Here is a 23,497-nt window from a genome sequence, read left to right on the forward strand (position 1 = left end):
ACCCCGTGTGCTGAAGCCAAGATGTCTGAGGACAGCTCTATCCCAGAGATGAGCGGGGCAGATTGGGAAGGGAGTGAAGTTTCACATGAGGCTGGGAAACCAGTGCTAGTGAATAATTCCACAGAGGTTTCGACGAACGTGAACAAAATACACACGTGATGTGAGGCAGGGACAAGAGTTTGGGGTCAGGGGGAACTGAATAACTTTTTCAGTGCCGTGGGTTAATTAGCATACAAAATGCAATGATTTTAGTTTACTTATATGCAGTTTGGAAGTATTCACATCTGCCTCACAAGCAGCACTAGCCAAAGCCATCACACTTTTAAAATCAGGACAGTACACATTGTTGTTTTTCCCCAACTGACAGTTTTCTGGTGGATTTTATGTTTAATGAGTTTCAACTCATTGAGGAAATATGAATTCTTCCCTGGTTGAATTCCTGAGATTCTTCATTCTGTCTTTGAGTTTGGGTGTTAGCAACAGCAACGGGAGGCTGCAGTGCCCTTGGGGCAAGGCCAGATAGTTCTATTGATCTGCAGAGGGACCCTCAGCATTCCCAGCGTTCATGGTCTCCTCTCTCCTCATGCCATAATTCCTTTCAAAGTTCACATTTCCCCCCCTTGGCAGCCTACCCTGACCTTAAGGATCATGCTTTGTTCTTAGGACAGAAGTTCTTGGGACAGAAATCATGTACCTTTTTAATCCACACTCAGAATATCAACTCTGCCAATCACATGAGATTTCCCAACCGGAAAAAGGAAAGGAGAAGTCGAGTGAAGGAAAAGGATCCCCCAGTCAGACACGTGTAGATCAGCCCAAGGAAATGCCTGTTCGGTGACGGAGCAGGACCTGGTAACATCCACTTCAGACTTCCTAAACTATTTCTGAAAAGCAGAGTCAGATAATGCCAGGAGTTACTGCTATATATCAGTATCTATTCATCTATCAATCTGTTCTTTCCTCAGAACTTGTTTCTCCTCCAAAGAATTTTCGTATTTTCCTTGGAACTACACTTTCACAGAGTACCCTTTTCCAGTTCCTGTGTTTTTGACTGACATTATTTGACCTCCACAACATAACCTTTCCATCCTTATTTTATTTTTTCTTATTCACATCCTGAAAATGTGTATTGCTTTGTAATCTCCTAAAAATGTCATCCTGCTCACTAATAAATTTCCATTTTTAATTCTTTCTCTTATGTTAAGGTCAATACCAAAACATATTTACATGTGCTTAATGCACTTTTAAAACATTTTCATTATTTCTCAACGTACACTGTAACAGTTTTATCCTCCCATTTTTTTCAGTTAGCGAATGCAGACTTGGAAGACAAGGTAACTCCCATGCAGGGTGTCTGCAGGAACCACCCCTCTAAACGGCACGCGAGCAGCGAGCTTCATGAGAGCCCTCCGCATGAGAAGCCTGCGTATGGGAACAGTTAGAAGGGTAGGACAATCACGTGAATGCAACATTTGACAGAACACTGTCTCAGCATAAATGTTTGCCTATTTTTAATACAAAGTTTTCTTTAAATATCTGTAATCTAACATCTTAAAATGAAAAAAATACATATGGGCTTATTTAACAAGCATGTGAGACATGATGAAGACTTCAAAATTACAGCTAAAATCCCACAGTTGAGATGCCAGAAAGTATAAACAGAAATCCTATGTTCTGGCCGGGCATGGTAGCTCACGCCTGTACTCCTAGCACTCTGGGAGGCTGAGGCGGGAGGATCGCTCAAGGTCAAGAATTCAACACCAGCCTGAGCAAGAGTGAGAACCATCTCTACTAAAAAAAAAAAAAAGAAAGAAAGAAATTAGCTGGACAACTAAAAATATATAGAAAAAATTAGCCGGGCATGGTGGCACATGCCTATAGTCCCAGCTACTCAGGAGGCTGAGGCAGGAGGATCGCTTGAGCCCAGGAGTTTGAGGTTGCTGTGAGCTAGGCTGACGCCACTGCACTCACTCCAGACCAGGCAACAGAGCAAGACTCTGTCTCAAAAAAAAAAAAAAAAAGAAATCCTATGTTCTAAATGAGAGTAACAATACCATGTGAATCAGTGAATATTGAAACCAAGACTGGGAAGATTTTAACTGGAGGGACACACTGAATAATCAACACAAAGAACAAATGTAGAGAAATGAGTGAAAAAATGTATGGAGTTAAACTTTTAAAAGTCTTTTTTTTTTTTTTATCCATAGCATTGGTTTCACAGAGTAGGAGCCTTTTAAATGCAATATGCATAGAAAAGTTGTCTCTCATAACTCAGCAGTTACTTGGCATGCGCTACCTCAGTCTGGAAAGCAACACTATCAACTACAAATGTAAGGAATGTGGGAAATATTTTAGTCAGAGTTTGCACCTCTACTGACAGCGGAGAAACCACACTGGAGAGAAACTATGACCGTAATCAATACAAAATAGCTTTCAGGGAATATACACACTACAGAGAAATAATACGAATGTCTCCAATGGGGGAAAGTAGTTATTGTTCTAACCTTAGACAATATGAGAGAATGTACACTGGAGATAAACCCTACAATGAATGTGGGCAAGATTTCAGTGATTTATTCTTTAAATGACATAAGCAAATCTACAATGGAGAGAAACTATATGAATGTCAAATATATGGGAAAGCCTTTGTTCAAAACTTATTCAACACAAGAGAACTCAAAATGGAGACAAACCATTTGGATATCATATATGTGGGAGTGCCTTTACTAACTGCTCTAACCTTAAGCACCACAAGAAAATTCACGTGGGATAGAAGCAATATGAATGTCGTCTATGTGTGAAAGCCTTTGTTCAAAGTTCTCCTGTTAATGTGAGATAATTTATACTGAAATCTACAAATAAATTTATGAATGTGGGAAATAATTGTCATAGCATTCATCTTTCTAAACACCTACAGAATCATACTTGAAACGGTCTAAATGGCATAAATGTGGAAAATAATCCAGCCAGAGCGGTGCATCCATCCGTATGTTCACCACACTCTCCTTGAGGCTGGTGTTCTTTTCCTCTCCTGCCGTTCACGTTTGGCTACTGGACACTTAAAAGTATGCAAACCTAAGACTCTGACTCCAAACTGCCCCTCGACTGCACAAATCATGACTGTTTCACTCACTTAATGGAGTCTAATCTCCTAACTCCTATTTTTATTGCTATTACTAGTAATAGCAGTAATATTAAAATGAATCATGTTCATCATCACGATTATTATTTTATTTTTTCTTTGAGACAGAGTGTCACTCTGTTGCCCAGAGTTCTGTGGCATCAGCCTAGCTCACAGCAACCTCAAACTCCTGGGCTCAAGCAAGCCTACTGCCTTAGCCTCCCAAGTAGCTGGGACTACAGGCATGTGCCACCATGTCCGGCTAATTTTTTCTATGTATATTTTTAGCTGTCCAAATCATTTCATTCTATTTTTAAGTAGAGACAGGGTCTTGCTCTTGCTCAGGCTGGTGTCGAACTCCTGACCTCAAGCAATCCTCCCGCCTTGGCCTCTCAGAGTGCTAGGATTACAGGCGTGAGCCACCGCGCCCGGCCCATCATCACTATTATTATCCATCATTATTTTTGTTATTACATGTGTTACCATGTATTATTTTTATGGCTGTTGTCACACATTGAATATCTCAGCTCTGTGAACATAGAGTGTCCGATTTCCTGAATATCATTATGGAGCTTTCCCCAATATACATACACATAGCCAGCCCAAGCCTCCTCAGAATTTTGTACATCAGTTCACGAGCCTGGGACCACCACTTCCAACAACTGAGGCTCCAATAGGGCTTTGTAGGCCTGCCTGAACACCTGGAAATGTCCAACATCCACTCAGTTGCCCAGGACAAGCTGGTCCAACCTGACACAGCAACTGCAACATTCTCTGTCCTCCAGGGAGCCTGGTAACTGCTCAGGCAGGTCCATGAGCCCACTGCTGGTCTGGGAGCACGGGGGATGACCTCCTTGAACAGCTCTGTGATGACAAGTATGAACCAAAGCACCTGTGTCTCCAGGAAGCTCAGTGGAACAGACAGCAGAAGGGAAGCCAGGCAGAGAGGACTGAGATAGTCCTGGGGGTTCTATGCACATTCTAGGTGGGGCCTTTGTGTGCTGGATGTGGATGCAGAGGCTTGCCTTCCTTTCAAGGATTCTCTACAAGTCAGCTAGGTGGGCGAAGTCAAGAATTTTGTGGGTTTTGTGCACAGGGGAGTCCCTACAATAGGTTCCCTTCTCCTCTACCTCACAGGCCTCTCTTTGGTGAGCTGGCACAGGACTTTCCAAATTAGCCCATGCCCTCCTGCAGGTTGGTCTTCTTTTCCCTCCTGCTGGTTGTGTTTGCCTTAAAACATGTTTCACTGTGCAAATCTAAGACTCTGACTCCAAAGTACTCCATGAGGCCCAGTATCAGTACCGTGTTACCCATCTGGAAAAGTCTGTCCTCTAATCTCCCATCTCCTTAGGTGTATCATCATTCTTATTAGCAGCAATACTAATCTCATTATGATAATATTGATACTATGCTATTATTTAATATTTTAGGTATACATTTACTATTAAGGATGATTTTTGTGGTTGCTCTGTACACAGAGATTATCCAGTTCACTGAAGGTCACTATGGAGGGTTCCCCAACATACATATACATGGTTGCTCCCAGATTCCTGCTATACTGTGTAGTGTCCTTCAGGTATACAGGCCTTCTGAGTGATTCCAAGGCCTTCTCCAGAGTCAAAGACCCACCAAGCAGGCATTACAGCCTCAGAGATGACACCCCTGGCTTGCCTGAGCCTCACAAAAAAATCCGCATGTCCCACCAAATCTCCATCAACTTCTGGTGCTAGTCTCTGCAGGGCGGGCTTCCTTGGCCCAACAGAGCCACTACAAAATTTTTTCTAAGTCTACTCAAGGGCCCACAAACTACTCTTACCTTCCTCGAAATGCTGGATAAGGTGTCCCCACCCACACCAGCCTCCTCAGAATTCTCTACCTTGGTTCAGCAGTCTGGGAATCACCACTGCAGACAATGGAGGTGTAAGAAGGGCATCCAAGGCCCCTGTGATCCCGATTACGTTTAAATCACTATAGGTGCCAAGAGAGATGGATGTGGATCTAGAGGCCTGCAGTTTGTTTTTCTTTTCCACGCAGAGGGCGTCCCACCCTCATGAGCAGTTTCAGAAATTTCTAAGTCTTCCAAGGAGCCCAGAAATAGTTTGTGCAGGCCTGGGCCACCCCCTGCCAATAGGACGTACTAAGGATGAGATCCACCAACAGCCACCGCTGAGTTATGCCAGCGGAGATGTCCACATCTCAAGCGGCTAAGCAGGGCAGATGGCAGAGGCCACAGGCCATGGGGGTTACAATAGTGCTGGGGGCTTAACGTACATTTTTGGTGGGTCTGCTACATGCTGGGTTTGGATCTGGAGTCAAGCCCATAATCCTAGCAAAAATTAAATACCAAAATATGATATTCACAAATGTGTACGTAGCTAATAATATATGTTGGAAAAACACATAATTAGAAATCCAAAGAGAAAGTGCTAATTCCTTAACTTTGACAGGGGGACTTAATAAGAATGTGTTCTAAGATCATTATATTTGTAATGCAATAACAAGAGTAGGCATATTGAAGACTTATTACATATAACTAGTAAATACAAATTGAACCTTTATCCAAATTATAAAGACTCTTTTTTTCACTTCAATATACCAGTGGGTATATGTCAAATATGACTGTGTAGTTGACCCAGAGAAAATATCAGCTGATTTCAAAAAACAGTACATGAAATAGGCCATAGGTACTTTTGATTTTATCACATATTAAAATCAAAATGAAAATATGCAATAATCATGCAGTCCAAACAAATCAAGCAACCGACAAAGACAGTTTAACAGAGACTGCTACATTAGAAAAAAAAACTTCTTCCTTGAGGCCGTGGTGTTTTATTACGAAAATAGAATAAAAACTTCAAAACCAATAGGATCTTTTCCAATTTAATGAAAAATTTGTTTCTTTTTTATTGTTTTCTGTGCATGAGTTATCTGTAACTGGAAAAATAGTTTTTGTGGTTCCCAAGATGAAGAGACATGTGAGTTACATTTGCTTCACAAGGCCCCGGACTCAGAACTAGTGTGAGTTAAATACAATTCACATGGCAGTTAATGTGTTTAGGAATAGAGTCCAGTAAAATCAAAGAGGTGTTCCAATTAGAGTCATGATAACCATGAAGATTGAAGGTAGTCAAAACCATGGAATTATGGCTACCACTGTAATCTTGAAGAAATGTAAAACTTTAAAAACAGTTATAAACCAAGAAAAGAAAAAAGAGAACAGGAGTTATTTAACTTTTCAAATTGTTACAAAATAAGTAGATTTTTATAAAAGTTAAAAAAATAAAACGATTAAATAAATGACCAAAGAATGAAATAAACAAACATATTTGACAGAAATCAAATAAAAGTTTTGAGAATAAAATTATGAAAAAAATAACACTGGTAATTAAAACAGACCATCTACTTATTTCAAAGCAATAATTTAAAATGTAAGAAATGGGAAGAATTCTATTCTCATTAACTTGAATATGCAGGGTAAATTAACTTCCAAGAAAACGTAAACTGAAAATAAACATTCAGTCCTACATAAGGAGAACAATCTAATTAGCCTATTTTAATACATAAATTATATATCAGAGTCTATCTCTAAAAGGGATTTGTGAGAGTCTTCAACATGTTAAATCACTTATAGTTCCTCTGTAATGTAAATTTTTCTAGAGGAGAAAAATAAGCCTGTCCTCAGGACTTTCAACAATCTTTACTGAGTATATCTGCAAAAATTATTCATACAATTTTAGCCATTTAGCTGTTTACTTTGGCCACCTGGCCATCACATGTGTGGTTAAATAATAACAGAACATTGTAGGCCGGGCGTGGTGGCTCACACCTGTAATCCTAGCACTCTGGGAGGCCAAGGCGGGTGGATCGCTCGAGGTCAGGAGTTCAAGACCAGCCTCAGCAAGAGCGAGACCCCATCTCTACTAAAAAAATAGAAAGAAATTATCTGGCCAACTAAAATATATATAGAAAAAATTAGCCGGGCATGGTGGCACATGCCTGTAGTCCCAGCTACTCAGGAGGTTGAAGCAGTAGGATCGCTTAAGCCCGGGAGTTTGAGGTTGCTGTGAGCTAGGCTGATGCCATGGCACTCACTCTAGCCCGGGCAACAAAGCGAGACTCTGTCTCAAAAAAAAAAAAAAGAAAATTTCAACAAACAGATTTAGCAGTATACAACAGATGTACTTCCACTAAAGGTAAGGATGAAAAAAAGGGGCTAGCTAGGGCTGCTGCCATTCACCACCACACAGAATGCCTGAGTCCAGACCAAGACAAGAGAAAAAAGGAGAGAGAATATAAAAATGCAGTCAAAGAGTTGAAACTTTAGTTATTCTCAGATGATATGACTGAAAACTCAAAAAAGTAGGTGAATCTATTTTAACTATTAATACTAATATTTAAAAAGTGGGCAAAACTATTCCAAATTTACTGAAATTAGTATCTCCTGTTTAGTGGCAATAATTCATAAATTAATCAAAAACACGAAAATCAGTCTTTATTCACAACAGCAAAACATTATGACTCTCATTTGAAATAAAGTTGCAGTCCTATGTAAAGAAACTTAGAAACTTATTGGGCACATAAAAATGACATGAATAAAACCTGGCAAACCAAATCTTAGACTGGAGGACACAGTGACATCAAACCTCAGTAACTGTAGAAATTCAATGCAACCTAAACTTAAAAGTCACATGTGGTACTTCACTTAAAAAAATGAGAAGTAGCCTAAAAGACAATTTTTTATTTTAATTTTGGGTGAGGATACAACCAAAATGCAAAAGATGGAGACATGACAAATTTCACCTAAACCTATATGATTTGAAAATTTAAAATAAGTCAAATATTCAAAACACAATATTAAACAATATAATATCAGGACTGAGTGAAACATATTATTTTAATCATATAAAATAGGTCATGCCTTCCTAAGGAAAATAAAAAGTCAAAGGGCATGAAGGAAGGAGTTTGTTTTCAACGTAAAAACATACCAAAGTGTGTGTGTATGCACGTGTGTGTGTACGATTAAACAATATAAAATGTGTCTAAAATACATCAAAAATAAGTAGAACAATTCAATTTGCATATTTATATCTATAAAAAATGGAATTTATTCTGTCTCACAAGTAATTTGTGAAATGGAAATAAATATAACGAGTTGTCATTTTATCCAAATCTACAAAAAATATACATATAGTATTAAGTCCTGGTTAAAGCAGTAGGGAAACTTCACATGTTGGTGGTAGATAAGGGTATCTATGCAGCTTTGGGGGTGCACCTTGCTAGAATATATTACAATACGAAATGCGCTACTCCTTGACCCAGCAATTAAAACTCAACTTACCCAAAGTGGACGAACCCTCAGACATCTGCAGCGCAGTCAGTGTGCTAAGAAACAGCCAATGCAACATTCTTTACAAATCCATGAACATCAAGGTCTCCTTGGAATGGATGTGCTATGAACAATTCACAAAACTTTCTACTGTTAGACATTTAGGTTGATTCCATTTTTAAAAAGCAATTATGGGATAAAACACACTCTATGATGTAGATGAAATATCACCTTAATCTGCTATGGCTATCAGTTTCTAAACGTTCCTTCTATCCCAAATCATTACTTTGAGGCCAGATCCACACTGATTCGCTTTGTTAAGCTTGAAATGCATCATGTAATCAGGTAGAACAAACTTCCCCTCATCAACCTGCTTTTCCAGTTGTCATATTATTTAATAACTCACTACTGATATGTGTGGTTTCTTTAATCCTGGTCCACAGATATCTGGCAGCACATCTAGGGCCCCCTAAATAACCCCTACTGTCCAACCGCACTGACACAATGGGGCCCGCCCTCATCTCTAATCCATGCTGGGGTGTGAAGCCATTCCCATACAACCCCACAAATGGAACTTCAGCAGTTCTATGTCACTGATTCACAGTACGATGGTATTGGTATGACAACGGAAGGGGGTTAAGGGAAGGCTATGGGTGAATTACGAAATGTGTTAGGCAGGATACTTGAGAGTCAGAGATTAGCACATTCTACAAACACCATTCTGGGAAGGAAAGAACAGAACAATCAATAACAACTTTTTCCAGTGAAAATGTCATTCCTGTTTCTCATTTTCCTTCTCTGATCTTCTTTCTTAGTCTAGAGAAGTCATTGTTGAGTATTAGGAATATCCCTTTCAGGGCTTCCAATCAACATGCCCCCTTCCATTACCACTGTCATACACATAGGACAGAACTCAACATGTAAAAAAGACAGTCTTCTGCTTTCCACAGAAGCATCAGGAAGTCCAGACAATAAACTCCTGCACCTTCCCTCATAATGCCTTCTCGCCCTAGTGAAGCCCACATTCTACTCAGCAGCTGTATGTATATGAGCTGGGCTGACCCTTGCAGTCAGAGCCCACAGTCTCTGCTAGTACCTACTAAACACAAGGTCACCAGGTAAGAACGGGCAAGGCTTTTCCTTCCTCTGTTTCCTGAGCTTCCCAGGTTTTCTCCTATCGCTGGATCCTGAATGCCCAAACTGCATTGCCCTTCCTTCTCCAAGCTCCCTTCCCAGAAGGAAGTGCTAGCTCCTCAGTGGAGAGAGATCTTTGTTCTGTGCTTAAAGAATCTTGCTTTCCTCCCTATCCAGCTGCGTCGTATCAGTATGTGTGTGTTTTGGGTCAGGTGGAAAGGCAAAATCGAAAAGCTAGTAGAGAGTAACCAGCACTGGCCTCACAAGAATGACAAAGTCTGCGTGAAAGAGTGGCAGAGTTTGCCCTTATCATCCCTGCCCCTAAAGATACCAGATCATATGTCATACTCCTGAGCAAAAGCAACTTGTCTTTCATGGTTTTAATCATATTCATTAAAAGCATTTAACTTCTCTTTCCCAGAACATTACATTAAACCAACAAAAATATGAACATTTAAAGGCCTAATTATTGGCACTGAAAAACATAAAGGTCAGCTTTGGTAATATCTCTGAGAAATTTATTCATGATGAACATATGGGATCTGCTGGAACTAAGTCCCAGTACAATCCAGCTCATTCTTTAATATTTGCAGAAAACAGGACCAAAAAACTTGAAGAGATCATATACTTAGTTGGAAACTTTATCCCACAGCCTATTTAATTAAAAGATCATGTGAGAAGAAAGGAAGTTATTGAATATTAGACTTTTTAAACTTTGTTTTGACTGTTAAGATAAAAAAAATCATCAATACCCTTACCAAATACACACTGTTAGTATAAAAGTATTTACTAAACAACAAAAAATATTTTCAATATATAATTAAGACTAGAGCAGTACTGAGGCTTCATGATCTGAACCTGACACACTAAATCTAAAACGTAAAATAAATTTGGGAATTAGAAAACCACCTAATGAATTTGGGAATTACCCTTCTGTTGCCCTCTGCTACTGGGAGTCAAGGCCTCCTCCTCCACCTCTCTGCTGATCTCATTTTTTTCTATTTTCATTTATCCTACTGCTTCTTGTCCAGGTTACTCTCTTTAACTCTATTTTTCCACATTCCTCACACCCACCCACTTCCCGTCTTCTAAACTACCCTCCCTTTTTCTCTCTCCCTAGCTGGCTCTGTCTTCTTTCTCCTCATCCCCTGCCCCACCTCGACATCCACAGGAATGCAAACGGGGACGGTAAACTGAGCCCGTGGCAGGGAACTGTGCACGGACAAGGGGTGTCACAGGACAGGGCCGGTCCCCTCTCTCAGCCCCGGGCTCAGGGGCTTCCCTGAGGCGGTGACCCCGAAGGGGAAGGCTGGGGAGCCGCAGAACCCAGCCCCAAGGGGCCACGGATGGGGAGGTGCCTCGGGGGCGGACTGGCCTCTGCAGAATCCAAGGACTGCCCTGAGGGACCTAGAGGGGCGAGGCTGGGGACGAAGGGCGACAGTCCACGTCCCGAGTAGGGACGAGACGCGGCGCGGGACGCGGCGGGTGGACGGTAAAGAGAGGGCAGAAAGGCCGTGCGAGGACCACCCCGGGGCGTTTTAACCGTAACCAGAATGGGACACAGACGCTGCCACACCATCGGCGCAAAAGGCCTTGGAGCGCCTCGGGGCGCCGCCAGACTGCCCGCCGGCGGAAGGGCGGATGCGGGGCCCGAGACGTCCGCAGGGACTCCCGACACCAGGTGTGGAGGACCGGGCGGGGAGCGCGCTGCGGTACAGAGTTCGACTACAGACAGCAGAGCGCACTCACCAGACTGGACCTCGGCTCCAGAGAATCGTTTCCGGGTCAACCGGAAACTGCGCGCGGAGGGGGCCGAAACTTCGGCCAAAGGAGGAGGGGCCGGCACGGGGTGGGGCCGCCGGCATAGTCCCGGGTGCAGTCGGCGTGGGGCGGGGCCTCGGCCCGAGGGGCGGGGCCGCCGCGGGCATAGTCCCGGGTGCAGTCGGCGTGGGGCGGGGCCTCGGCCCGAGGGGCGGGGCCGCCGCGGGCATAGTCCCGGGTGCAGTCGGCGTGGGGCGGGGCCTCGGCCCGAGGGGCGGGGCCGCCGCAGGTGGAGAGGCGGGACCGGCGCGGCCCGGCGGGGTGCGGTTGGGTGGCGCCGGGCGGTCTATTCTGCTCTCCCTTTCGGGGTTACGGCAGGGCCTTGGGTGTCTCAGGGATTTTTATACAGGTTCCGTCAACCCATCCATCCAGTGCACACTCTTACCAAATTTTTCAAGGCTGTCCAGCTACATTGTTAAAGTCATGGCAGTTGTGCTATCTAATCTAACAGTAGAAAAGTTCATAACGTGATTTTTCAAAGGACAAAAAAATTTGGTATATCATCTGTGAGAATCACACTCAGTTTATAAGCCAAGGAAACAGTAGCTAAAAACAGAGCTCATATTTGGGATAATTAGTAAAGAAAAATGAAATATTGCTAAATGAAAGGCAAGTGGTACAATTGAGCATGGAAATTTCATAAGAATTTACTGAAACGAATATTACCTTGCTATATTCCCTAGCCGTGTGTGTGTGTGTGTGTGTGTGTGTGTGTGTGTGTGTGTACACACCAGTTGCAAGGTATGTCAGGTTTAAATATTTATATTTACATCATCAATCAATCTAGTTAAGTAATTAAAGTCCTACTGCACTGCACACCATGACAATGTATATAATTATTTGAAAGTACCTTTTAAAAATTCATCATTTTAACTATTTTTGGTATATGATTCAGTGAAAAGTAGTACATTGGCAGTGTTGTACAACCATCTATTTAGTTCCAGGGTGTTTTTTTTTTTTTTAATCCCTGAAGGAAACTCAGACCCATTAAGAAGTCACTTCCCCTTCCCGCTCCCCTTGCCCCTGGCAACCACCCATCTACTTTCTGTCTTTGTGGATTATTTGCCTGTTCTTGGCATTCCGTACAAATGGACTCATATGTGTTCTTTTGTTTCCGGTATCTTTCACTTAGGATGTTTTCAAGGTACATCCATGTTGCAACATACATCAGTACTTCATTTCTTTTTTATTTATAATTCAATACACGCAACTTTCATCATTTTGACCATTTTTAAGTGCACAGTTCAGTGGCCTTAACCACATTCACATTGTTGTGTAAGCATCACCATCATTCACCTCTAGAATTTCTTTCGTCTTCCCCAGTTGGAACTCTGGAGTCATTAAACATAAATTTCCTATCCCCAGTCCTTGGAAACCACTCTAGATACCTCATAAGTGGAAGAATACCATGTTTGTCTTTCTGTGCCTGGGTTGTTTCACTTTGCATGATGACCCAAGGTTTGTCCTTGTTGTGGCATGTATCAGAATATCCTCATTTTTAAGGCTGAATAATATTTCATTGTGTGGACGGACCATATTTTGTTTATCTACGCATCTGTTGGTGGACACTTGTGTTGCTTCCACCTTTTGGTATTGTGAATAATGCTGCCATGAACATGGGTGTTGAAGTCCCTGCTTTCAGTTCTTTTGAGTATATATCAAGTTCTTCATTGATTTTGTAATTGAGTTGTTTGTCTTTTTCCTGTTGAGTCTTAAAAGTTCCATCTGTATTGTGGATCATGGACGCTCTTCAGATATATAACGTGCTTCTGTGGGTTGTCATCTTACTTTCTTGGTGGTGTCTTTGCATTTCCAAAAGTTTGAAATTTTGAGGAAAATTTTTTCTTTACTTATTGTGCTTTTGGGTGTCAGGCCTAAAAAACCATTGTTAAATACAAGGACATGAAGATTTATGTCCATGTTTTCTTGTAGAGTTTATGTTTTTATCTCTTACATTTAGGCTTTTGGACCGTTTTCAGTTAAAATTTTCTGTATGGTATGATGTAAGGGTACAGTTTCATTCCTGTGCATGTGGATAGTTGTGTAACATCACTTGTTGAATTTAATGGTCTCAGCTCTTGTCCAAAATCAATTGACCATAGAGGCATGGATTTGTTTCTGGACTCAGTTAAATTTCATTGATCTATATGTGTATCCTCATGCTAGTATCTGTGATATCACTGGGTTTATAATCTCATTGGATAAAAAAATCCTTCCCTAGGGCTATAATTCATCTTTGCCCTTTCTGCCTCTAAAAGCTGCAAAGGCCAGTGCCTAGTACACAGCTAATCTGCAGGAAATGTATGTTGGATGAACTATCTACATGTGATACAATGGAGACATTGTTCCTGTTTTTAGGTCAGTGGTTTGTAACCAGTCACTTAACAAATAATGACTGGAGCACCATCTGCCAGGCACTCACAAAGGCTTCAGGGGAATAGCAGTGAATAAGACACCAAGCCTGGCCTTCTGCCTCCTTGGAATGTGTGGCCTAGCCCCAAAGAGAAATACCCAACAATTATTTTCTTCCTCCAGATATCTCCATTTAAAGCTCTACTCACATGTCATCTCATCAGAAAGGTCTTCCCTGAGTGCCCTGTCTAAAATGGTAATGTCTCAATCGCTATCTCTTTTTTTTTTTTTTTTTTGAGATAGAGTCTTGCTCTGTCACCTGGGCTAGAGTGCCGTGGCATCAGCCTAGCTCCCAGCAACCTCCAACTCCTGGGCTCAAGTGATCCTTCTGCCTCGGCCTCCTGAGCAGGTGGGACTACAGGCCACCATTTCCAGCTAATTTATTTTTATATATTTTTAGTTGTCCAGCTAATTTCTTTCTATTTTCTTAGTAGGGACAGGGTCTCACTCTTGCTCAGGCTGGTATTTCATTCCTTTCTGTGGCTGAGTAGTACACCGTGATATTTATACATGTATGTGTCTACACACACACACACACACACATACACAGATTTTTGTCCCCTTATGAATTGAATGGCACTTAGGTTGATTCCACATCTTTGCAATTGTGAAGTGTGCTGTGCTAAACATTAGCATGCAGGTGTCTTTTGGATAAAATGACTTCATTTCCTTTGGGTAGTTACCCAGGACTGGGATTGCTGGATTGAATGGTAGGTCTACATTTCTTTCTTTGAGGATTGCCCATAATGCTTTCCATAGAGGTTCTACTAGTTTGCAGACCCACCAGAGTATCAGCGTTCCTTTCTCTATGCATCTGAGGCAGCATCTGTTGTTTTTTGTCTTTTTAATAATGGCTATTCCGATTGGAGTGAGATGGTACCTTATTGTAGTTTTAGTTTGCATTTCTCTGATGATTAACGACGTTTAGCAGTTTTTCATGTTTTTTGGCAATTTGTCTATCTTCTTTTCAAAAACTGCTGTTCTGGTCTTTTGCCCACTTTTTGATGACAGTGTTTATTTTATTCTTGCTGATTTGTTTTGGTCTTTGCATCTTCTGGATATCATCTTTTGTCAGATGCATAGTTGCAAATACTTTGTCCTATTCTGTAGGTTGTGTATTCACTGTGTTGATTATGTCCTTTGCTGTGCAGAAGTTTTCTAATTTAATTAAGTCCCATTGATTTATTTCTGTTATTGCTATATTTGACTTTGGAGTCTTAGTCATAAATTCTTTGACTTGGGTGATGTCTAAAAAGTTTTTCCTAGAATTTTTATGGTTTCCTGCTTTTCATTTAACTCTTTAATCCACCTTGAATTAATTTTTTGTATATAGTGAGAGAGGTACCCTGTTTCCTTTTTTTGCATATGCATATCTAATTTTCCCAGCACTGTTTATTGAATAGGGCTTCCTTTCCTCAGTGTATGTTTTCTGCTTTGTCAAAAATCAGTTAATTGGTGCTAGGTAGATGGTTTTATGTCTAGGTTCTCTATTTTGTTCCCGTGGATTGTCTCAGTTTTTTACACCAGTACCATGGTGTTTGGGTTCCTGTAGCCTTGTAATATAATTTGATGTCACGTAATGTCTTACCTCCAGGTTTGTTGTTCAGTATAATGTTGCATGCAGAGGTGAAAGTGAGCATCTCTGTTTTGTCCCTGATCTTAGTGGCAAAAGCTGTGGTTAGGGGTTAGGGTTTTTAGAGTTAGGGTTAGTGTTAGAGTTGGGGTTGGATCCTGTTAATAATTTAGTATCTTATGGTCACAAGGATTCTGTTTTGTTAGTCTTATCATCTCTGTTTTTGTTTTTTTTTTTTTTAACATAAATGCTGGTCAATTGTATCTAACCTCCTGGAACTCAGTTGTAAGGTTTCTCTGAGGTTTGCTTGGCTAAGAGGGGTCCATTCAGTTGGCATGGGGCTTAGGGTTTTATTTTAATTTACATTACCATGCTTTCACTAGTGTAATTTAGTAATGTTTTCTTATGTATGCATGGGAAGAAGCACCAAAGAAAAATGAGTAAATCTCCAAGAAGTGGCTTTGAGTTCAGGTTTGCATACTATCTTCCAGTGAAACAAAGAAAGAATGGGTGTCGTGGGGGTCAGTAGTGGGGAGGTAACCAGGAAAAGCAAGGTAAGCAAGAGCAAGCATTGTTGTTCAGACTTAAGTGGTGCCATCCGCATTGCTAAGAATCTCTCATGATTTAGTCATCCTCTTCTTGGTATGAGAAGAAGACACCTTTACAAATGGAAGTAGGTCTCTTTCACAGACGTAAATTTCCCTGACAAAAAGGTAACTTCTGGCCTGTTTTCAGAGCTTCTCCTGTGTCTGCAGTGTCTCAAAATAATCAGCTCAAAATAATCCTTATGCTGGGCTGGGCATGTTGGCTCATGCCTATGATCCCAACACTGTGGGAGGCCAAGGCAGGGGGCTTCCTGGAGCCCAGGAGTTCAAGACTAGCCGGGGCAATTTAGCAAGGACACATCTGTACACACACATACAAAGTTATTTGGCAGTGGTAGCTCATGCCTGGAGTCCCAGCTACTTGGGAGGCTGAGGATCACTCCAGCCTGGAAGTTCAAGGTAGCAGTGATCTGTGTTCGTGCCACTGCACTCCCGCCTGAGATGACAGCCCCTTACCCTCGACCAGCCGGGGCACCTCGCAGACCGCCTCATGGGCGCTCGTGTCTTTGAACCGCTTCTTGGCAAGCTCCTCCAGTGCCTCCTGGAACTGCTCGAAGGTGATGGATGTTCCAGCAGGACGTCCCCCTGTGGGCGGTGGTGGCTTAAGGGGGCACCAGGTGGTGCCCCCAAACTACACCCCGCCCCGTCTGGGGGGAAGCCCTCCCCCGCCCAGGGCCCTGCGGTGTGGGAGGGGCCCGGGCCGAGCAGCCCCACAGGGAGGGGTCTTGGGTGGGGCGTGGGGGTCCCCCAGGGCATTTGGCAGGGTGGGTGCAGGACCCACGTCAGGACCTGAGCCCCCAACCCCGACCAGCCACTGCGTGTGAGCGCGGAGCGCAGGGGGCAGAGCCTGGGGGGGCTGGGGTTTGAGCCTGGGGGGGTTGGGGCAGAGCCTGGGGGGGCTGGGGCAGAGCCTAGTTGGGGGGGCTGGGCAGAGCCTGGGGGGGTGCTGGGACAGAGCCTGGTTGGGGGGCTGGGCAGAGCCTGGGGGCTGGGGCAGAGCCTGGGGGGGCTGGGGCAGAGCCTAGTTGGGGGGCCGGGCAGAGCCTGGGGGGGTGCTGGGACAGAGCCTGGTTGGGGGGCTGGGCAGAGCCTGGGGGCTGGGGCACCCAGGGCTGTGCTCTACCCCACAGCACATTCATCAGACCCTCACTTGGGCAACTGCAAAGAGGTTCTAAACTGGCTCTTTGCCTTTCATAATTTTAATTAGAAAACATTTTCCTACTTGATCTACCCCAACTAATCCAAATTAGTGAGGCTTTGCAACATTTAAAACGACCTCACTGTGGGTCCCGGAGGAGCAGCTGTGAGCAAGGCCCCTCCCAGGCCCTTCCAGCTGCCGTTCATGACTGCAGAGAGGCCTGACCCCACAGAACCCCAGCGGGTTCTGCCCACCTCACTCAGCAGGGGCTCTAGAAAAGCCAAACAATTTTGAAAACCAGAACAAAGCCAGAGGCTGACACATCTCTAGGCGTACAGCAAAGCCGGGGTGACAAGAGCACAGTTCTGGCAAGAGGACAGACTGTGGGTCAACAGCACTGTCTGGTGGGTTCAGGGAGAGCCCCCACACGTGCACACATGTGTGCACACACGCAGCCCACTGCTTTCCAAGGAGGCAAGCAGGCGAGAAAGGATTCTTTTCAACAAACGAAGGTAGAACAATCGGTGACCCCAATGCAAAAATTGCCCTTTTATCTACACCTTGCACCATTCACCAGATTAACTCAAAACAGATCACAGTCCTAATTATTAAATCTACAACAAACTTCAAGAACATGAGAAAGCAAAACTGTGACCCTGGGTTAGGCAAAGGTTCTTAGAAATGACATCCAGACACAGTCCATGATGAAAAAAATGGATGAATTGGACTTCACCAACATGCTGGAAACTGCCTTTCAGAAGACACTGTTGAGAGAATGGAAAGACAAGCCACCGACTGGGAGAACATATTTGCAGAACACACACCCAACGAAGGACTCAGAGCTGAAATGTACAGAGAACTCTGAAAACTGAACAATAAGGAAAAACCCAGTGTAAAAACATGGGCAAAATATTTGAGCCAGAGACGTCCCCAAAGAAGTCATACGGATGGCAAACAGCACATGGAGAGACACTCAGCGTCATCAGAGATGCAGACGAAAACCACAGCGGGGCGCCACTGCACACCCAGGGTGGCTGCAGCCATTACAATAAGGAAAAGGACAGTCCCAAGGCTGAGGTGGCTGCAGTGGCTGGAGGGGTGTCTTGCCCAGGGTCTCACCAAGGCCGACACCTGTCACGTGGCACACAGCCACACCCCTGGGTCCTACTCAACGGAGATGAAAAGGTCAGCTCACACGTGAACTTGTGCGGGATTTTATCACAGTTTCACTCATAGTCACCAGAACCTAACAACAACCCAAATGTCCCTCAGCAGCGACCAGATGAACACACTGATGTGTACCCACAACACTCAGCAACGCGAGAACGAGCCAGCGAGAGAGGACACAGTGGGCTCCGTGGCCAGGCAGATACGAAGACGCCGCCCCCGTGAGCTCCCAGAGCCCGAGTTCTACACAGCAGCTAAAAGATCCACACACACTTTACATGTGTCCCGAAGATGCGGGACATTCCAACCAAACACCCGGTCTGGGGCAGAGCTGAGCCGGAGGGGGCAATGCTGGGGCCAGAGCCCCAGGGCACAGTGTCCAACTGGCTGTTGCTCCACCCAGGAGGGGCTGGGGGACTCCGGGGACGTGCAGTGTGTGGGCAGTGACTTCTTGCCCCTCCGAGCTCTCAGCTGGACACCCAACAGGGCCTCCCCCAGCGGTGCCTGGCACGGACAGCATAAAGCCACCCTTTCCTCCCGCTGGGCCCGCGGGGTGTGTTGACTCTCTAAGGCCCTGTGGGGCTTCTCTGTCCTGTGCTGTCAAAGGCGCCCCTGTCTCCTAGTCACAGCCCTGCCCAGGCTGACATGCAGACGCCAGGCCTGACCACCAGCCTGGTGACCGGTGCTGGGGCATGCAGCCCCCTCTGGCACCACCAGTGCCAGCCCCTCGGTCTGGGGAGCCGGTGGCTGAGGGGCTCCCCTATCAGAGATCACATTCAGATCGGGGTGGATGCCTGTGCCAAGAGCCACTGCCCAGGCCCATGTCCCCAAGTGTCCCTGTGATCTTGAGGAGACGGAGCCCTGGTCTCTGCCCTGAGCCTGCAGGAGCTCTCCCTGGGGGAGCCAGGCGCCTTCTGCCAGAGCAGTCCCCAGTGAGTGCTGGAAAGACAATGCCCGTCTCTTCCCGGAGACACCCAGCCCTGCTCCATGGCTCCCGGGACAGAGCTAGCCTGTTCTCTGGACCCCACAGGGCAGGAGGCGTCCTGGGGGCACACGCTGCTCAGAAGATGCGGTTCTCCCCAAACCCAGCCCGGCAGATGTGGCCACTGCTCACACACAGAGTGCCCAGGAGAGGGGTCTGCTTCCCAGGCCCAGTGTCCTCCAGGTCTCTGGGCAGAACCCGGGGCCGGCAGGGGCCCCGGCTCAGTCTCTGGAGGACACGGGGCCTGGCCAGGGCTGTCCAGGAGCACAGCACTCTGAGGACAGGCCTGGGCCCCCAGGGCGGAGGCAGCCCCAGGCTGGCCACTCACCTGGACCGGCAGCTCCGCCTTCTCCCGCGCTCGAGGAGGGTGCAGTGGTTCCCGTCACTGTCGCACTGCAGCCTCCTCCCGCCCAGGGCTGTCCCGTGCACGCTGACCGCCCTGCGTCCCCCGGGCCCCAGCAGGACCAGACGCCCACGCCGAGAGCCCCGAGCAGCCACTGCCCCCCGGGCCCTTCCAGTTCCCGGCCAGCCCGGAAACCCCTCGGGGGCTGGGGAGGTGGCCTCTGCCCACACAGGGCCTGGAAGGGCCTGGACATCGGCCACCTGTGAGGGCTGTCCTCATTGCAGGAGACCAGAGCGCCTTCCTGAAGCCCCGTGTGGCTCAGCTGATGGCTGGAAACGCCCACTGAGCAGGCAGCTCAGCTCCGGGGCTGACCGGGAAGCCAACGACCTTCCTCCTGCTCGGCCGCCCAGGCACGCCCGCCCGGCTGCCCCGGCTCCGCCGGCCCCGAGCCCGGACCTGCCCGTGGTCGCTGCCCGCAGCACCCGGGTACTGGCCCCCCGAGTGGGAAGCGGGCCCGCCCGCCGGCTGCTGCTACTGCACGTGGCCTAGTGCGGCCGCTCGCCTGTGGCCGCCAGCAGGACCTGGACTGGAGGCCGGAGGGGCCGCGAGCCCCCGCCGCCGTGGCCTGGGGTGGGCTGGGGGCCGTGGACCGGCGCCTGGGGTCGTCCCGGCGGACGCCGGCTGTTGGCGGAAGGGCGTCCTCTCGCTCCACCTGGGCGCTCTGCGCAGGCTCGCGGGGGGGAGGGGCGGAGCCGACAGGGAGCGGGAACCGTCCGCGGACAGCGGCACGGAGCGCCGCCGGCCGTGCCCCAGCCAGCCGTCGCGGGCTCCCGGGAGCCTTCACTGCAAGGCCACGGGGCCACCCGCCCGCCGACCTTGCCGCACACCTGCCCGCGCGGCCGTCGCGCCCACGGGCCTCCGCTCTGCAGAAGCCGCGGTCGCCTGCCCTGCCGCCGGCGGCCACTAGAGGACCCCACCTGAGAAGCGCCCACCACCTGCCAAGCGGGTTGGGTCAGCAAAGGGCCACCCCACCCCAAGCCGGGACGCCTGGAGCACTGGGGGCTGGGGGGCCACATGGCCCGGGGGCTGCGCCCGACCTTCCTTGCTGTGCTCTGGTCCGGGACGTGGGTGCAGAGCTCCGTGACCACCTCTGCTGTCCCTGCCGCCCACGTGCTGAGCACAGCTATCCTGTCTCCCCCAACCCCCCAGTCGGTGTGCCAGATGCAGCCTCTCGGCACAGTGAGTCCTGGGCTCCGGCCCCCGGGCGTTTGGGCACAGCCAGGTCAGTGCCACTTGCCCACGGCTGGCTGACCTGCTGGAGCACCTGTGGTCACCAGGACCTGCCTGCTGTGGCACCGTCCCCTCACAGCCACACTGTAGGGCCTGTTGCCACAGGACGCTGCTCATCTCCTGGCAGGGGTGGCAGGGCTGGTCTGTCCTGAGACCCCTTGGGAGCCTCCCCTGGCCGAGCCCAGGGGGACAGGGACAACAGGTGCCCAGACCCTCGGGTCCGACCACAAAGGAGCTGCAGCCGGCGGACACACTCGCTGCATGAGCCCTGGTCGCACAGGGCGCTGCACCCCCCCAGCTTGGCGACGCAGAGGTAAGAATCAAAACACAGGCCCCACCCAGCCCCCTCCCCGATAGACACTGTTCTAGAATGTGCCGGCACCTTCCATGCCTGGTGGTGGCATCCCCATGCCATCTCTTGGCTGGAGACGTCTCCCCTACCCAAGGCCACACCTCTCAGGTTCTGGCCCCTCTACTCCCACGTCCCCCGAGTGGCAGAAACAGAACTTGGTGACACTCTGGGGACCCTGTTCAGCCGGGGGACTCGGGTCAGCTGAGCAGCACAGAGCTGGGCCACACGTGCCCGAGGAGTCCCTGGCCATACCCTCCCAGAGATGGCTGGCACTGTGGAGGAGGCTGGGCCCTGGCCAGAGTGGAAGTCGGGGTCCAGGCGGGCTCAGGGACAACACCTGCGAGCTGGCCCAACGCCTGCCAGCCTAAAGATGCCCAGGCCCCTGGAGAGGAAGGTACCTATGCTAGAGCGCCGGCGTGGCCAAGCAGGATCCTGGCAGAAAGCAGCAGAGGTGTTGGGAAGCAAGGGGAAGTGGCCACTGGGACGTTCCAAAGTCCAGCCAAGGACACCGGCAGGAGGCAGTGGGGAGCTGTGCGGGTTGCAGGCAGGGGTGCCACGTGGCAGAGGAAGCTGGCACAGCTGGCAGCTTTCAAGCTGCATCGCAAAAGGCCACCAGCAGTGGTCCCAGTGGGGACTCAGGGTCCCTGGCCTTGAGCAAGGATTCTCAGCGGTGGCTCTTCAGTGTCCCAGGCGGCCGGAGGATGGGCCCTTTGATGCGCAGGAGCCGGGCAGCCTCTGCCGGGCACCGTGACCATGCAGCCCACTGCCGAGTGAGCAAGGTCTGTGCCCTCGGGGCTCCAGTAGCTCCCGTGCAGCCCGGGCAGGGATGAGCTGCAGCCTGAGCGGGAGGTCTGGGGAGGGTACAGGGCGGGGCTGGGCGGGCCCGTGGGTATGGACAGCTGGGGGAAGGTCTGCGGGACGTGCGTGCCAGGAACAGAAGTTCGCTAGAAAGGAGTCTGAAGGAAAGAGACTCATTCCAGAGACCCCGCCTTCCGTGTGATAGGGTGGCGGTTCCAAAAAGCACAGGGAAGGCTTAGGTTACACAGGGGAAGTTCCCACCCAGGCTCCTGTCAGGTTCATTATACAAATGAGGGATTCACTGGCTTGGTCTGATTGGTCAGTGTGGCTGAGTCCTGATTGGTCAATACAGATGAGTCTGATTGGTCACTGTGGCTTACTTCTAATTGCTCAATGCAGCTGAGTCTGATTGGTCGATGCAGCTGAGTCTGATTGGTTAGTGTGGCTGAGTCGTGATTGGTCAATGCACCTGAGTCTGATTGGACAGTGAGGCTGAGTCTTGATTGGCCAGTGCAGCTGAGTTTGATTGGTCAGTGAGCCTACTTCCTGATTGGTCAGTGCAGATGAGTCCTGATTGGTCAGTGCAGCTGAATCTGATTGGTCAGTGAGGCCGAGTCCTGATTGGTCAGTGAGGCTGAGTCCTGATTGGTCAATGTGGCTGAGTCTGATTGGAGTGCAGCTGAGTCCTGATTGGTCAGTGCAGCTGAGTCTGATTGGTCAGTGCGGATGAGTCTCATTGGTCAATGTGGCTGAATCTGATTGGTCAGTGCAGCTGACACCTGATTGGTCAGTGAGGCTGACTCTGATTGGTCAGCACAGCTGAGTCCTGATTGGTCAGTGCAGCTGAGTCCTGATTGGCCAATGTGGTTAAGTCTGATTGGAGTGCAGCTGAGTCCTTATTGGTCAATGAGACTGAGTCTGATTGGTCACGGCAGCTGAGTCCTGAGTGGCAAGTGCAGCTGAGTCTAATTGGTCAGTGCCGCTGAATCCTGATGGGTCAGTGCAGCTGAGTTTGATTGGTGTGGCTGAGTCTTGATTTGTGAGTGCAGCTGACTCTAATTGGTCAATTCGGCTGAGTCTGATTGGTCAGTGTGGCTGAGTCCTGATTGGTCAGCGCGGCTGAGTCTGATTGATCAGTGAGGCTGAGTCTGATTGGTCAATTCCGCTGAGTCTGATTGGAGTGCGGCGAAGTCCTGATTGGTCAATGAGGCTGAGTCCTGATTGGTCAATGAGGCTGACCCCTGATTGATCAATCCTGCTGAGACTGCTTGGTCAGTGAGGCTGATTCCCGATTGGTCAAGGCCGTTCAGTCCTGATTGGTCAATGTGGCTGAGTCTCATTGGTCAGTGAGACTGAGTCCTGATTGGCCAGTGCTGCTGAGTTTGATTGGTCAGTCAGGCTACTTCCTGAGTGGTCAGTGCAGCTGAGTCCTGAT

The 23,497-nt window shown here is 47.7% G+C and overlaps 1 protein-coding gene across 4 annotated transcripts in view; it reads right to left on the reverse strand.

Annotated features, from left to right (window-relative positions):
* The window catches only part of ZNF596 (zinc finger protein 596), a 28,342-nt gene extending 8,121 nt beyond the window's left edge, over positions 1-20,221 (reverse strand). Inside the window, exons 1-2 of one of the 4 annotated variants that reach the window (XM_045535322.1) lie at positions 19,608-20,221; positions 8,460-8,571 (exon numbers count right to left, since the gene is read on the reverse strand). The gene's annotated coding sequence lies outside the window, so the exon portion shown is untranslated. Of the gene's footprint in view, positions 1-694; positions 1,500-8,459; positions 8,572-10,510; positions 10,529-11,330; positions 11,357-19,607 lie in introns of those variants that run through there. The other 3 variants (XM_045535321.1, XM_045535323.1, XM_045535324.1) reach the window with 3 other exon arrangements.
* Between the last annotated feature and the right edge of the window lie 3,276 nt (positions 20,222-23,497).

The sequence above is a fragment of the Lemur catta genome, chromosome 22, assembly GCF_020740605.2.
Source record: "Lemur catta isolate mLemCat1 chromosome 22, mLemCat1.pri, whole genome shotgun sequence".
In the NCBI taxonomy this organism is placed as follows: domain Eukaryota; kingdom Metazoa; phylum Chordata; class Mammalia; order Primates; family Lemuridae; genus Lemur; species Lemur catta.